This window comes from Perca flavescens, chromosome 24 (assembly GCF_004354835.1).
Source record: "Perca flavescens isolate YP-PL-M2 chromosome 24, PFLA_1.0, whole genome shotgun sequence".
NCBI lineage: Eukaryota > Metazoa > Chordata > Actinopteri > Perciformes > Percidae > Perca > Perca flavescens.
The window spans coordinates 5,359,996-5,377,867 of NC_041354.1; the positions used below are offsets into that span (position 1 = coordinate 5,359,996).

Sequence of the window (17,872 nt, forward strand, 5' to 3'; positions counted from 1 at the left end):
GCTAAATGCTGTGTGGGACAAAGGATGTGTAGCCTCTTTTAGTCCCCTGGGGCCAATAAAGTTTCATTCATTCACTCATTAATTCAGTCATTCGTGTGCCCTCCCACTCCTGAAAGTTTTCATTATAAGAGATAGAACTGGCTCAGCAAGACAGGCTGATGCCTCCCGGTAAATGCTAGATCACATCCACTAGACGTGTCCATGTCAGAGGACGTGCCTGGTGGCCTGCATTATATTGCCTCTGATTTGGCCCGAACCTAACCATCCTAACACGTCAACACGTCTAGTGTATGTTATCTAGCATTTACCTGGAGGCATCAGCCTGTCTTGCTGAGCCACTTCTCTCTCTATAATGAACATTAAAAGCACCATGCAAGAGTGCCAATTCGGACCATGTGGTCAGAGCTTGTTAATAAACAGTTGAATGTCGGTTCAGGGGTGAGGAGGGTAAGGATAACAGGGCACGTCCTTTGACATGTACACATCTAGTGGATCTGATCTGGCATCTACCTACCCCCCCCTCCCCCTCGCCTGAACCTAACGACGTCAACACGTCTAGTGGATGTGATCTAGCATCCTTTTGTCCCACAGCATTCAACTGCTTATTAACAAGCTCTGACCACATGGTCCGAATTGTTAATATTGGACCTGTATGGTCCTTTTAATGTTCATTATAGAGAGAGAAGTGGCTAAGCAAGACGGTAAATGCTAGATCACATCCACTAGACGTGTTGACGTCGTTAGGTTCGGGCCAAATCAGAGGCAATATAGGGCAGACCACCAGGCACGTCCTCTGACATGGACACGTCTAGTGGATGTGATCTAGCATTTACCGGGAGGCATCAGCCTGTCTTGCTAAGCCAGTTCTATCTCTTATAATGAAAACTTTCAGGAGTGGGAGGGCACATGAATGACTGAATTAATGAGTGAATGAATGAAACCTTTATTGCCCCCAGGGGACTAAAAGAGGCTACACATCCTTTGTCCCACACAGCATTCAGCTGCTTATTAACAAGCTCTGACCACATGGTCCGAATTGGCAATCTTGGACTTGCATGGTGCTTTTAATGTTCATTATAGAGAGAGAAGTGGCTCAGCAAGACAGGCTGATGCCTCCAGGTAAATGCTAGATCACATCCACTAGATGTGACGTCGTTAGGTTCGGGCCAAATCAGAGGCAATATAAGGCAGACCCCAGGCACGTCCTCTGACATGGACACGTCTAGTGCATCTGATCTAGCATCTACCCCCAGACTGGGATTATGAGAAGCAGCTGTGATTGCCTGGACCACACCCCCCCCACACACAGCTCATGATTGGCCACAGGATCTAATGATGTGGTTGTTAAAGGTGGACGGGAAACAGGTGTGTGGGTAGACAAACAGGAGGACAAAGAAAGACAAGTCGGGGCTGTGACCTGTTGCAAGAGAGTTGTGTTTTTTTTAGTCTTTTTTAGTAATGTTTTGTGGTATTGCTGTGCAGAAGGGACCAGTGGGATAGAAGTTTTTTAACAGTGGAAACGCCTTGTTTGGCTGGTAACAAAGGACCCCACACCACTGCGTGACAAGGTAATCAGAGGCAATATAAGGCAGGCCTCCAGGCTCGTCCTTTGACATGGACACGTCTAGTGGATGTGATGTAGCATCAGATCAGATCAGAACTCCCCCTCCCCTCACCCCCGATTCCCCTGTCTTGCTAAAAATGTGTGTGAAGAACAAATAACAGAACGAAAAAAAATTCCCAGCCTGAGGAATAGCTCACCAGGATAAGACTGTGATGTGACAGGATGAGGTTGAGGGATCGAGTCCCGGTTCAGTCAGAAGATTGTTTTAATTTTTCACCTCAGTGATGTGAACGTTAAATACAACCTCCAACCAAAAAGCTCACAGTGTCATAGATAGCTCAGCATGATAATACCTGCATGATCTGCTCAGGAGGTTGTGTGTTCAACTTCTTTATGGCAAACTAAATTTTAAGGTCCAACACCCAAAATGAACAAGTAAAATACGCAACTAAACACATGCCACTTGTTGACAGATCTGATAGCTCAGTGTGATGAGATGTTGGTTAGAAAACACAAAGGTTATGGGTTCCAACACAGGAAAGGACAATTTATTTTGAGCTTTACACCAAGAATGACAAAGACAAATACACAACTAACCATGAGCTTGTCCATCAGATCTGATAGCTCAGTGTGATGGAACGCTGGTTGGGAGACACAAAGGTTATGGGTTCCAATACAAAAACAGTCAATTTATTTTGAGCTTTACACCCAGAATGACAAAGACAAATACACCCGGAGAACGGTCACATGCGTACATGCGTTGGTGGCGCAGTTGGTTTGTCTTCGCCACTAAAGGCGCCGTGGCGGGTTCAAGACAGCTCGGTATCAGCGTGTGTGCACTTAGATAGGCCCCCAGATAGGGAAGAGGCTAGGAAAGGAAGTGCAGGCAAGAAGAGAGCAGGAGAGTATTAAGACAAGGACAGGCAGAGACCAGAGTAGGAGTATTAAGACAAGGACAGGCAGGGATCAGAGTAAGGCAGAGACCAGAGTAGGAGAGGAAGAGACCAGAGTAGGACACCTCAGAGAAAGAGTGAGACAGGAAAAGACCACCCTAGGACAGGAAGAGACGAGTGTAGGACAACTCAGAGAAGGGGTGAGACCAGAGTAGGACACCTCAGAGACAGGAAGAGACCAGAGTAGGACAACTCCGAGAAGGGGTGAGACCAGAGTAGGACACCTCAGAGACAGGAAGAGACCAGAGTAGGACAACTCCGAGAAGGGGTGAGACCAGAGTAGGACACCTCAGAGGCAGGAAGAGACCAGAGTAGGACAACTCCGAGAAGGGGTGAGACCAGAGTAGGACAACTCAGAGAAAGGGTGAGACCGCACTAGGACACCCCAGAGACAGGAAGAGACCAGAGTAGGACATCTCAGAGAAAGTGAGTAGGAGAAAGGAAGAGAAGATTCTAATTTAGAAAAAAATTTTTTTTTTTTTATGGACAAAAAATTATTTACATCCACTTTTACGGCATGTACTGTGTACAGCTGTGTAATAGCACTTTTTAACAGATTTTTTTTGTCATATTACATAGTTATTACATTGTTATAACAGTGTTATAACAATGTAATAACTATGTAATAACACTTTTTGACACTTTTTTTAACTTTGTGACAGCTTTTTGTCATAATACATGTTATAACAGTGTTATAACATTGTAATAACACTTTTTGACATGTATGACTTTTCTGAGCTTTTTTTTGACATAATACGTACTATTACTTACTTTTTTATTAAATTATTTCATGACATACAATACTATGAGTATACAGTGAGTACGGAGAGAAGGCGGCATGAATGGAGTGAAGGAACTTCTCCGTTGTCGTCCGGAAACTCTGCACTCATCTGGGGAGAAAAAAAGAGAAAGTAAGAGTTTATTGGATTGTTCTGCTTCAATACATCTGGGTCCATTTCTTTTCCTTAAGGAGGAATAAAAGACACCGAGACACAAGGTAGAGCTACTAGTGCTGAGAACTGTAGCTCCCAAGCAGAGGACGGGTCCTGTCTTGTTAACATCATTTAGTGTCTGAGCTGCACCCTAAGGTCAACAAAGACCGGAAATAATGAAAGCTGTGATACGTATTAATATTAGGGCTGCAACCGTTAGCTGGTCCTATCATGGGGACTGCAGATGGAAACTAGCATTAGCTAACTCTGGTACAAAACATCTTTTTGTAAGTTTAATGTATTTTGTACATTGTCCCTGACAAATAAACTAATTAAATAAATAAATGAACCAGGGGGAAAGGCTCCGATACCCCGCACCGCTAAACGATTCAGTCCTGCACGCAGGAAGTGGGAACAGCAGCCGCCTGCCAAAACCCACACACAACAACCAGTCACCATCACACTTCCAACAAGAAAAGACATCTGCTGAGATAAACAACAGGTAGTTTTCTTATGAATTGCCTCGTAATTGTTCCAGGGTCAGTGGTTGACCTGTGGGTTTTTAATCCATGCTGGAGGAACCGCCTGTCCAAAGCTGTTTAGTTACTGCTGGCTAACGTCAACTTCTCCTACAGCTGACTGCCTGATATTCAGTGCTGTGGGTCGTTTATGGCAAAAATCTCCCAAATAAAATGACAGAAAAAATAAGTTGTCATGTTTCCTGATCTTCAGTTTATTCCAACACCACGGACTGCAGGTCCAACAAGCTACGCTACTTCTGGAACTCTGGCGTAATAATGGTGGGCGACCGCACTTCTTTACTCACTAAACACACACACAGCGATTGGAAGGGTGCGTTTGATTTAATGATCCAGTATTTAATGTTTCGACAACCAAACCACACAAATGGTGTCATCTGCACCGGTCAATTCCAAACTGTTTTGTGGTTGGCTGACAAATTACCAGCAAAGTTGTGTGGGTTTAAAAGATCTGTCAACCTTCACAAACCATTCTGTGGAACTTACACAATTTAAATAAAGGATTTTATATACATGATGCAAAGTATTTTTAATTTATTTCTATGCCATACAGGCGTAAAAAAATGCAACGTGTGTGTTCAGGGATGCGTGAAGCTGAGGGCGGGAGGAGAACAATACTAAGCGATGAAGGTTGGGGTTACAAGTACCAGAAAGAACTTCGAAAATCTACTTTCACACTCAGCTGCATTATTTTCAGTGTTTTGTCTACAAAACGTCAAACTCTAAACCCATCTGAGTGGAGAAGATGGAGCCGGCTAAACGTTGTCAGAGACTGATGAGAACTAACAACAGCACTACACCACCAAGCCTACCACACTCACACGTCCTCTCTGACAGCTTACCGACAACTCTAAAACGCTAACGCTGCCATCGGTGTCATGAGCTGACACAACATTCAGCTTCAGCACACACGTTCTCTCAAACATTTCACACACTGCTTTGTGTGTTTACTCCTTCAAACCCAGCAGACCTGCCGAGGGCTTCAAACTCCAACCTTCTCAACACCGAGGCAGCCACCTGACCAGCAGGTTTTAGAAGATGGAACACAGCAGTTTACACTCTGCTCTATCACTACATAGTCGGATTATAGTTCTTCAGCAGAAACAACACAACACAGCCTGGCTCTAACGTACACAAGGTAACAGTTCTGCCACTGGAAATATCTCTACCACAAGCTCCTGCAAACACTTAACCACTGACCTTGAGATTCTGGACTCTGTGTGACCTGACCCTTTCAAATCAACTCAATCCGTCAACATTACAGCCAGCAGCTGTTAATCCGGAGAGAAAGCATGTCCTACCTCAGAGCTTCAGCTCAGAGAAGATGTTCCTTCAGCTGGTCTCTACAAGGCTCCTCCTCCTCCTCTTCTTCCCAGATGACATCCATTGAGGCTGCAGATCTTCAGCTAGGAGACTAATCAAAGCACTGCAGCCGCCACACAGCTGACTGTCAAAGTAAAAAGCATACAACAATAATCAACGGTTATATAATGTATAGTTACATTTATAGTTTGCATTAGCACCGGAATGTGGAAATGTTCATGAATACAATGGGCAAAGACCAACCTGCGGACTTCCAGCTCCCACGGACCATGTAAACAGCAGTCCACCTGCAACCGTCTATTTGCAGAAACACTAATAAAACCGATATCAAACGCCATATTCCTTCTCACAGCGATGCGTAGTTTTCTCCTAGCATCATTCCGGTGAATGTGACCGCGGGGTCGTTTGTTTGTTCGCCCCCAACAGCCAAAGGACCAACAGTACAGACGTTAGCATAAGCTAGCTGTGAGTTAGCAACAACGGGACGCAGGAACCGTGTGTGTGTTTGTGTATCCGGCCTATGGTGAGGAGATAGTGCCCCGGATGATTATTGCCTAAGGGGGGGGGACTGCTGTGTGTGACATACCGTTCAGCCTCGACTGACCTCATAACGTCCTCCATTCGTCTTTATGAAGCTGATTGATAATCCATAAATTCATCTGCTCAAGTTGCTACATGTTCAGAGGTCGCAGAGTCGTCTTCGGGTCAGTCTGAAGTCGGGGGGGGGGGGGGGGGGGTCACATGAGGGTCATCATCAGATACCTCTCATTTATCATCATCATCATCATCATTTACAGATGCATACCAAGAGAAGGGAAAGGCCAAAGAACAACAATACAAAACTCATATAGGCCTAATACAAAATCACGAGTCTAGTAAGTACATTTAGGACCCACTCCAGGTCCCATCTCAAGCATCTGTTCATCTCACTGAGCAAAATCACAGCATGCTTTTAGTTGTTCTCTCAACCTGTACAAGTTAGGAGCACAAGGGCTTTCAGGCTTGACCCACTACTCTATTACTCTATTAATCCATTTCTGCAGCTGCAGTTGTGAGTAATTATTTGCAGACTTATTTCTTTCTTGTCTATCATTATTACATTAGATTCTGCTGGTGGTCACCCCCTACAATCCTGGTACGTGACTACAACTTGCTGGATGTATAAAAAAGTTAAACAGTTCTTAAATATGGAAGACAAAAGTGACTTCATCAATACTGAAATGAATGCTGAAAACACAAAAAGTAATAAATGGATTTGAAAATGAATACATGCATACAAGTGTGAGTTATTCATTGGAAGATGAATGTATGAATGCTTTAAAAAAATCTGAATTTATTTTTTGGTATTTGACATTTTTAGTTTTAGTGCTGTACTTCTACATTTCTACATACACTTATGTCTATATAACATTTATTTTATTCTTTATTTGCATGTATATAAATGCAAGAAATTTACATCCAGATTACCAGCAGTCATGTATTTTTGTATTCATTTTTTATATATGTATTTGAATATTTCATTATTTATTCAAGCCTTTTTCTTTGTATATTATTTTATTTATCAATTAATGTACCTTTTGGGGCTGAGTCTAGAGTTCCCTAATTCTACCACTAGGTGGCAACATGTCTGTGCTACAATTACCACCATAGACTGTTAATATTAATTATGAATTATTACCACAGCTCGGTGCATACTGATTGGAGCATGCTAACTCCAGAAAAGGGTTATATTGCTTTTAAAGGGTTATATTGCTATTAAAGCAAAGGCAGTGCATATTTAAACTCATTTAGTTCAAAGTTGCAGGTTTAAATTCAACATAAAGTACTGTGGAAAAAAAGTCATATTTGATTCAGTAGGTTTTATTAAAATGTTTCTCTCATTCAGCTCATCACAGGAACAAAAGGCTCAGGATTTTGTGAAATGCGCCATGGTGACGGCCATTTAAAAACACAAGCCAAATATTACAAAGAAACAGTGCTACATTATGCCGTGTAGAACTGAAATCTTCCCACAAATAAAAAGGAAGTGCAACCATTAGTATTAACAGAAGATGAGAACATCAGTAAGTTCAGAGATTTACACAAAGTGCAACAAGAACAGATCCCTTACAGGGCCTTAAACTATTTCAGAGAGTTAATATGCACAGTTTAGTGACACCATGGTGAGACTAGTTTGTAAACACATTCACTTTTTCCTTTTGCTCACATTTCAAATTAAATAATATTGCATCAATATATACATTTATATAAATAGCCATTTAATAGTAAGCTTTGTACACAGATACATACAGTCGACCTTGTAAAAATGAGACCAAATGTGCCCAAACCAACAGGGACGGATTCATTTTAGCAGCATCTTTGGCGCTTGTTGCCAGACGGAAAACACCTGATTAGTTAAAAAAAAAAGGTATTTAAAATAAATATATAAATACATACGGTATAGTGAGGCTCTTTATTTATATAAAAAGTGGCAAGCCTCTTTAGCAGGTCAGTACTACTGGTACCCTACAGCCAGTGGTTTATTGCACAAGAGCAACAGGGAACAACTCCCCCTTGGCACGGACCAAACTCGGGAGCGTCAAGCTGTCGGTAAAATTAGACCTGATCTGCATCCACTCAAATCCAGAAAAAAAAAAAAAAAAAAAAAAAGGACATTCGGTCTTCCCCGAAGAAATTCTGCATAGAATTCAATGGATGACATGAGAGATCAGTTCACTTGTGGCCCTTTTGGAGAACTCTTGTATGCAGCACTTAAGCAGATTTAAGGTTACAGTTACTTTTTGGTCAAAACGTCCCCAAGGAAAAGCTTTATGTTGAGGTGTGGCGAGTTACCCGAGCCAGCGGGGTGTCCACCAGTCCATCCATCAGTAGCAGCCGTCCCTCCAGCTGCTGTCCCGAAGGACACTGAGGGTGGACAGGCTCTTTGGAAACTGCAGAAAATAATAAAGGAATGGTCAATTAGGCATATCTGACAACCTTTATAAGAGAGCACAAACATTTTCTACTACTGCACAGTACTTCACATGGTTTCATTTATTTATGACATTAGGCCTTTTAGGGAAGTGCAACATACTCCTTTTTTACAGTCTTCTATTTATTGATGTGTGTAGGTTATGTATTAGATAAACAGTGCTGGAGATGTCTGGTTCAATGTTTGTGTTGTGGATTATGGGTCATATATGCCTGTACTGGACAACAAATGGCCTCTCAGGGACATTCAAGTTTTCTACGTCTTTTCTAATCTAGCAATTAGGACTGAAACTAACGATTATTATTTTCCATTAATCTGTCGATTATTTTCTCGATTAGTTGTTGGGTCTATAAAATGTCATAAAAATAGTGAAAATGACGCCCCTCAAATGTCTCGTCATGTCTTGGGTCCTCCACTTTTGAGCCTAATTGAAATTTTTGGAATATCAAAAACTTCACACCCGGGCTTGTGGTGAAAATGTGTGCCTTTTCTGCCTCAATTTATGGTGCAAATGTCTTTAATTATGTAAAGGAAAATATTATTAGACATTTTGGGGGGTTGTAACCTTGCTTAAACCGATTAATCGATAGTAAAATAGTTGGCGATTAATTAGATAGTTGACACTAATCGATTGATCACTGCAGCTCTACTAGTAATAAAATAAAGGCTTTACCTCCGTGCTGGTTGGCCCTTGCTGTGGGGGGGGTGGAGCTTGGGGTGCCAACAAAGGAGGGTGGGCAGGGCAGGCCGCTGCGTGGCGTGTTTGGGGTGAAAGTCGGCGCCCCTGCTCCACACAGAGGTTTACTGAGCATAGGGATGCCAGTGATGACCCCGCTGCCCCCCCCCCCAGCCGCTGATGTTCAGACACTGGAGGCTGGTGGAGGCCGGCGTGGGGGCCGAGCCCTTGATGGTGGGGCTGACGTAGGCAACGTGACAACGTGGAGAAGTTCCCGACGCTCTGGACCTTGTTCTGCAGCTGGCCTGGGGAGGGGACTGGAGGTGGGGGGAGATAACAGATACAAGATTAAATGAGATCCTTCTGTATGTGGGTTTCATAATAATAAAGGTTTCTGAAGAAAGGAGTGCTGAGATCATCTCAGCTGCAGTAGTCCTTTAAGGGCAGGTAAAGGGTCCATAATATTACGTAGGGCTAGAAATCAACATGTGTCGCTTAAACGCGTTGCGGCTCTCTTGTTCCCGCCACACGTTTCTCTTTGGAGAGACAGACATTTTGGGGAGGCAGAGGTAAAAATATTAAGACTCTGTAACAAAGAAAAAAACTCCTCCATTTCAGGGACACTTTTGACTACATCAACTAACACTAAATTGAGACAATGTGCACTACAACGGATGTAGAAAGAAAATTTAGCCTGTTCTTTGATCCTTGCCTGAACCCCTGAATGCTTACCGCTCATAACGGCAGCGCCATCGCACGCTTGGCCCCACGATGTTATTTTTGTAGTTCAGGCCACAACGTTCCAGTAAAGCTCTCCTTAATGGGCCCACTGTAATAATACCTGAGTGTGAAAGAAATCTGTTCCCTTTCTGAAATAACCTTTGTTTCATCTGCCATGATGCTAAAATCCTCACTGTTCTTCACTTCTTCTATGATTTCAGACCGAACCATTTCTGCCAAACAACCCAAAACCTCATTCTGGATGATCTTGCTTGTGTACTTTGCATTGTGAATGGAAGTTAATCTTCTCTTAACAAGTGGGTCGTGGTTAGCAACTGGGTTAAGAACATGTCTAAAGTTTCCTTTGTTAGAGGACTCTTCAGATTCATCATGTCCTCTTGGTGCTAGGTTTTGTGTAGCTGTAAGTAACAGCACTTCCCCAACGGTTTTAATGTATGCCCGATTTTCTTGTACTTGTTCCGTGTGTTCTTTGTCAAGGAGATGTGCTAGTGTTGCATCAGTTCTAACAGCTCTTTGATCATCCCTCCATGCTATCATTGCACACTTGTGTCCTTCAGACTTTGCGTGCACTGAAAGCCCCGCATCTCTCATAGTTGCCTTTTTTCAGTTTCTAAAACCAGGTGTTGAAACAAAAACAGTGTCCGGGGCATTTGGTGTGCTAACATGTCTACATGCACAGCAATATGTAGAGTCCATCATGACAGAATACTCAAGCCATGGATGAAGATATTACCAGTTTGGCCTGAAGCTCCGTCTTCTGCCCCCCATCAAAATGGTTGGGAATATATTCAAGTTGGGCTGTACTGGTACATCATTCTTGGACTTGCTGATATCTGTAGAAAGATATACAGTAAACATAGGGCACAACTACAACATGTATTTACTTATGCATGTACTGTATATCTGCATGCATTTCAAAATGTAGGGCAAGCATTTACTTAAAAAAAAGAAAACAAAGCCATATTCATACAAAGAAGAAGTTACAGCAGAAGGCCCCATTTTAAGGACACACAGTAGGCCTACCATGACATTGTAATTGCACTGCTTTGCAAATAGTAAGAACCTTCTTCATCCCAAACCTGATGGGGCAGTACTTGATCCACATGGATCCACTTGCTGTCCCCTCTCTCTGTCCATGTAGGTTTTCTTCCTCCTGTCCTCAGACTCTTCTTCTTCTTCCTCATCAGCCTCTGGAATTTCCCTCTCTGTGTCAGAGCCCCCTCTTTCACCACATGCTCTCTCTCCAACCTCCCCAGACTCCTCCAGCTCTCCCTCTTCCTGCTCCTCAACTCTCTCAACACCTTCATTTGTTTCTCTCCCTGCTGTTCTCTCACTTTTTTGTTTCCTGGGGCCAAAAAAAGGACGCTGTGTCCCTTCCTTGTTTAATGCTAACTGTTAAAAGAAGAAAAAACGTAGGGGCGTGCATTACATTTGGTTGCCTAACCATCCCTCCCTAATTAACACGGGCAGATAGCCTGTTGATTACGTGACTCAAATGTGTTTGTTATCGCAATGCAACAGCCGAGACCGATGAAGTTCCGTGGTTAACATCACAGCAAGTTCACAGCTATGAGCAACAACAACAAGTCACTTACGAGATGATACGTTCTGCTTACCTTCGACTCTTACAGCAGGAGAAACCGCAGCTCCTCTCTCCAAGAACAGCTGGTTGAAGAGTGAGGTTCCCGTCACGTGGGCACCGTGGTGCAACGATACCCGCACTTCGGTTCTGCTTTCTGCGCTGGTTACATTGACATATGGCTGGTTATTGTGTTATCACATAAGGGTGTATCACACATGTATTTTAGTGCAGGGACTCAAAAACTACCAACTACTATGGTTGTTTTTAAAGGGTAACTTTGTTTTCTTTTTTCAACCTGGACCCTATTTTCCTATGTTTTTGTGTCTGATGGGAACAACAACCTTTGACATTGGTACAGTATTAAGAGAGATCGCTGCAGTCGGCAGTCAGAGAAACAAGCTACAATGTAAGTTAATAGGACGATTGCGCACTTTCTATTTACGTCCAGGCTCAGATTAATATTCTAAGTGTCTGACAACATTATGGAAATGATTTCTAATGAGGTTGACATTTCTGTTAAAGAGTAAGATCCTTTTTTTAAACATAAAAACATACGCCAAATTGCGTTCACTAAACTACCAGACTCCATGTAAATGAACAGTAATTTTAGCATCGTAAAATACACCGTCGACAGAAAAAATAAAACTACGAAAAGGCGTTTATAGGGTCGTCTTTCCACTTTTCCAACCATCACAACTCTAGTTTTGGTTGAAATAAACACATAGTTTACCGATTTACATGTGGAAATATGTTGGCTCTATACATGCTAAAAGTACTGATTATTTACATGGTGGGTTTAGCGCTAGTAACCTCAGAGCTGTTTCTGGTTAAACAGAAAGGTCTTAAAGAGGTTTTAAAAGTCTATCTCTGTAGGGATATTTTTCATAATGTTGTCACACACTTAGAATAATCATCTGAGCCTGTCAGCAAGAAAGCAAGCACTTTTAGTGGCCCAAATCGACGATGCACATTTGCCCCATAGGTCTGTAGGGTTACATTGCAGTCCGGTCTGTGGCTGCCGACTGCAGCGATCTCTCTCTCTCTCTTAATACTGGACCAATGTCAAAGATTGTTGTTCCCATCAGTCACTTATAACAAAAAAAGAGGGTTTATCTTGCTTTCTAGACGTTCCTGCTGGTACCAACCTGTTTGTAGAGGTTCCTCAGCTCTCTGTACTGCCACAGCGTGTTCAACACCTGCGCTGCCGCCTCCACAACCTTCATCGAGTACCTGGCGAATCAAGACGCACGCCGCATGTTAACACATGAAGTCGTTTCACACATCACAAAACTGTAATGCCAGTAAGATACCACTAAAGTACCTTTTGTTCTGAGAAAATGACTCAAAAGTCACTGGAAATCCTTTTCCACTTGTTTTTTGAAGTTTTTTTTAAAAATATTGCAATAGCAACTTGTGCAATAAACACATTGCGCAAGAAAATGGCAGAAAAATACACTTTAAAATGTAATGTCATTGTTTTCTTAGCTGTCTTTTATATTCAATAAAATGTTCAATTTGTTCAATAAAATAAAGTTGGAAATGATTTCCTTTCATTTGTTTTAAACTCGTAAAGGAGTTTGTTGTATTTTAGCAGAATACTGAAAGCAGCAGAACTATACCCTTTAATATCTGGTTATTTATCGCAAGAAACCGTTATCAAGATATTCAACATTTTGCATATTTCCCTTATATCGTGCAGCAAAATTTTTAAAAATGAAATGGAATTAAAGTTAAAGGTTTGCAGTGTTGTGGAGGAAGGTCTGGCTAGTTGACACAGCAATGCCAGACTACTAAAAAAGTAAAAGCTGACGTGTTTTGCAGAGACTTGATAAACGACTTGATGAACCCTGCGGACAGATTTCCCCGTGACGTTTCTTTGCCGTTTCGTACCCTTTCCCCGTCCTTTACTGAAGTCCACCAGCTTCTCGATGCCTCGGCTGTCGGCCGGAGCTTTGGCGTTCTCCATGTTGCGGCTGGTGACCTCGTGCAGCGTGCAGCAGACCGACACCACCGTCTCGTCCGACAGCGCCGTCGGACTGCCGCCGGGCAGCCGGTTCCCAGATCCCGCATGGCGTAGCCTACTTTCCTGCAGGAGGAGGCACAGAACATGGACGTCATTTAGACTTTGTCGTAAAACTTGTGAAGCTTTACAGACACGGTCAAAAGATGATGCCTGTGTACTTATGTACTTACTAAAGTATGCAAAAAAATCTTCCATTGTAGAAAGAGTAAAGGATCCAACCAGCTGTGTGTTTAATGGTCTAATCATCTCAGCTGGACTTGTAGCCGTTATATTGTTGGCTAGTTTACTTTAGAATCAAGCTTCAGATTTTATAAACTACATGTGTTTTGTGTGCAGAAACCTTAATGTGTAAAGTAACTAGTAACTAAAGCTGTAACAGATGAATGTAGTGGAGTAACTGTAACTAGTAACTAAAGCTGTAACAGATGGATATAGTGGAGTAAAAAGTACAATATTTCTCTCTCAAATGTAGCGGAGTAGAAGTAGAAAGTGCTCATATGATGCTTTTTGGCTTTTTCCATTTCCTTTATTGTGTTATATATATCTTTTGTTGTGCACGTTATAGCTTTAGAGTTTCCGGAATCTGAAGCAAAAAAAAAAATAGAGAAGAGTATATTATATGCATATAATGTTGAAAAAAAGTCATGGTATCGTATGTCAGAAAAGGGACCTATATTATGTCGGAAAAAGTGAAAAAAGTCAAAGTATAGCATGTTGAAAAAAGTCATATTATAAAAAGAGCATTATTACTTATATATTTAAGTAATAATTTTTATGTGTTGAAAAAAGTGAAGTCATAGTATAGTATGTCGAAAAAAGTGATTAAAACGTCATAGTATAGTATGTCGAAAAAAGCCCAAAAAAAAGTTGTGGTATAGTATGTCCTAAAAAGTCATAGTATAGGATGTCGAAAAAAAGTGAAAAAAAAGTCATAGTATAGTATGTCAGAAAAAGGAATGTTGAATAAAAAGTCATGGTATAGTATGTTGAAAAAAGGTCATGGTATAGTATGTCAGAAAAGTGTCCTATATTATGTCGTAAAAAGTGAAAAAAGTAATAATATAGTAGGCGTATGTCAAAAAAAGTGATTAAAAGTCATAGTATAGCATGTTGAAAAAAGTCATAGTATAAAAAGGGCATAATTACTTATATATTTAAGTAATCATTTTACATTTATTATTATTATTATTATTATTATTATTATTATTATTATTATTATTATTATTATTATTATTATTATTATTATTATTATCACTAAAACAGAGGGGGCCTGTCCATGGTGCTGAAACAGAGCATTATTACTAAAACAGAGGGGGGCTGTCCGTTTGATGGTGTTTTAAGCCTCCAACGTCCCCTCCAGGCAACGCTGCAACCGTTGACTTCAAGGCACCTAACCTTAACCCTAACCATTGCCTAATCCTAGTGTTTTCCAGGCAGCGCTGCCAGAAAGAGCTGTCCATGGTGCTGAAACGGATTATTGTCACTACAAAGGGATGCTGTCCATGGTGCTGAAACAGAGCATCATTACTAAAACAGAGGGGTGCTGTCAATGGTGCTGGAATGGAGGGCGCTGTCCATGGTGCTGAAACGGATTATTGTTAGTAAAACCGAGGGGTGCTGTCCGTGGTTATGAAAGAGCTGTCCATGGTACTGGGGTGGATGGTGCTGTCATGGTGCTGAAATAGCTGTTCATGGTTCTGAAATAGCTGTCCATGGTGCTGGAATCCCTTACGTGCCCTAACTACCCTCTATCCCAACTCTGCTACGGTTAGGGCAGTTCTCCTGGGGCCTCATGTATAAACGTTGTGTACACACGAAAAGCTTGTGTACGCTGGTTTAAAAATAAATTGCTGACATTAGGAGAAACTCATAAGAGGTAAAAACAGGAGGGTATACATCAAAAGGGCAACACATTCCGGGTGGTGCCAACCTTACACGCATCCTACCGGGACACGCTGGACATGAACCCACGTCTCCTGGGTGAAAGACTGATGCATATTCGACTCTGCCACCAACTCTGATGCCACCTCCAGTGGTTACAGTGCACAGTTAAGACGAACTGTTGGGTTTAGGAAAGAAAGAAAGTTTCTGTGAAACGCAGGATACAAACTCTGATCCATCAGGGTGATTGAACCCAAGACCTGTGTGTCCTCTAACCAGTCTTCGATCAAACTGAGCTATCTGATCTGATACTGTGTACTGGTTAGAAGTTGTATTTATTGTTCACATTTCAGAGGAGAGAAGTTGAAAAACTGTCAAGACAAATGTGGGATTTGATCCTTCAACCTCAGATGGTTGAGTCAGTAGTTCATCTCAGTGAGCTACTCCCGAAACTGACATTTAAAGTTTTCATTCTATTATTTGTTGTTCAAACTCTGTCCTTGTAGACTAATTGATTTCATGTGACAATTAAAATGGATTGATTAATTGGTTGATTGATTGATCTGCTAATTGAGCTGTTAATTGGTTGATTAATGTATTATTTGATTAGTTAATTTGTCGATTACTTAATTGATTAATTAGGAATAGCTCACTGAGATAAATTATTGACTCAACAATCTGAGATTGAAGGATTCAATCACACTTTTGTCTCGACAGTTTTTAATTTCATATTATTTAAAAAAAAATACATGACTTTTTTCAACATACTATACTATGGCTTTTTTTCACTTTTTTCAACATACTATGTCTTTTTTTTCGCTCTTTTTTAGACATACTATACTATGGCTTTTCATCACTTTTACTCTGGCATTGGCTCACAACTCAGACCAACATAGCCCGTGCAGCGTGGGTACCTTCACTTACTATTTAGATCTACCAACATGGCATGTCCTGAATTATTCCACTAATCACAATGCCAGAACACCTAATATGTAAAATTAGTTACATACCAAACATGGGTTAATTAACCACTGCGGAAACTATCAATATATCCACAAATATTTAAATCAAAAAACTGCTGCTGAACGTATCACCCAGCAGAGATTAATTACTGTAACAAACCATATTGAAGGTTTTGTAAGGTTGTGTAGTCTGTACAGTAGGCCTGTGGTATCATACAGCAAGGGAAACAAGCGACAATCATTGGCCATTTAACTACAAGCTACTTTGTGATATAAATTAATTAATTTATGAAACTTTACAATGTTACACTACTTATGAGTATTGTCTTTAGCTGTTGTCGTAGCCTATATGATGCCAAACTACACGCTTTATGTCAAATTTCATATCTCCAGATACAGTGAGACTTACTTTTGTTTAGAAGCGGAAGAGTGCACCATTTTAATGAAGTCCTCAATGCCATTTTAGGCCACCCAGAAGCTTTTTAATCTATCATGGAATATGGCAGATTGTACAAATTGATTGTTTGAATATACTAGAATTTTAATTGAAGACCATTTATAAAAATATAATATATTGTTAATTTGTATTATTTAAAAATGATTTTCTTATATTTGTTATTGTTTCATTTTAGATATTTTATTGTTAACTACTCGGACACGGAGGGATTTTAATACTGTTCAACCTGCCTTGTTGGTGTAATCATAAAACAAAACACATCAGCTGCTGTTGAAAAAAAGATGACTTAATTAATATAAGTTGCACATATCTGGCTACATAGTGAAATAAAGACTAAAACCAGTGGTGGAGGAAGTATTCAGATCTTTTACTTGAGCAAAACTATAGTACCATACTGTAGAAATACTCAGTTACAAATAAAGGTCCTGCATTGGAAATGTACAGAATGTACAATCAGAAAAAATGTATTTGACATAATCAAAGTACATACGTGCCACATTAATATACAACTGAAAACATCCAGAACTAGAACACCCAATATGTTCCTGTACTAACATAAACACTTCTGTGCCCAAAAATCTTGATTTTCTACCTAGGAAATTGTTTTTGAAAATGATAAATAAACAGTGAGGTTTTTCTAAAGGGAACATAGGAATCCTGAAAAACTCAAATTTGCTGTGCTTGTGTATTTGGGTATCTGGAGTGCCGAACCAAACACTGTCGTTCTTCTCTTGTTTCTCCCCAGGCGAGTGCACAGTTTCCGGACCACAACTGAGGAGTTTCTTCACTTCATCTACGTCTTCGTCAATAAAAAAAAGGGGGGCTGGATGAGTCTTGGTTAGGATGCCGGGGCTTGTAGGAGTCCAGGACAGGCCCCCCCTTTACATGGCTCCATCCTCCTCCTGCTGCATCTTTCCTCTTGCTGACCTGTGTGTTTTCTAACTAGCGTTCTATTAAACTGAGTGGAGTATTAGACATGACTGATATTGGACATTCCAATATTGTTTACCTTGTTGAGTGATTCCTCATGAATATTCTTCTGTCAAATATTCAATAAATTGTTCCTTCAATGTAATTGTAAACATGGTTGCAAAGGTTGTTGGTTTGAATCCATCTATGACCCATTTATTTTTAATTATTTTGTATTCATCCTCTTGAACACCTACTGCTGCATTCATAACAACAAACTAAAGCTCATTGAGCATCTTTACTGTGGTGTAGTGGCAGAGTCAATGGTATGTGGTTCCAAAGATTCTTGGTTTGAATCC

At 40.9% G+C, this 17,872-nt stretch overlaps 1 long non-coding RNA gene across 2 annotated transcripts; it reads right to left on the minus strand.

The window, feature by feature from the left end:
• Positions 1-3,275: 3,275 nt before the first annotated feature.
• LOC114551124 (uncharacterized) lies at positions 3,276-6,021 on the minus strand. 2 transcript variants are annotated; one of them, XR_003691855.1, is made up of 4 exons: positions 5,916-6,021; positions 5,555-5,608; positions 5,290-5,435; positions 3,276-3,407 (listed from the first exon to the last, which is right to left on the minus strand). It is a non-coding gene; the product is annotated as an uncharacterized LOC114551124 (long non-coding RNA). The 2 variants fall into 2 exon arrangements; XR_003691854.1 differs by lacking the exon at positions 5,916-6,021 and having other exon boundaries at positions 5,555-5,865.
• Positions 6,022-17,872: the final 11,851 nt, after the last annotated feature.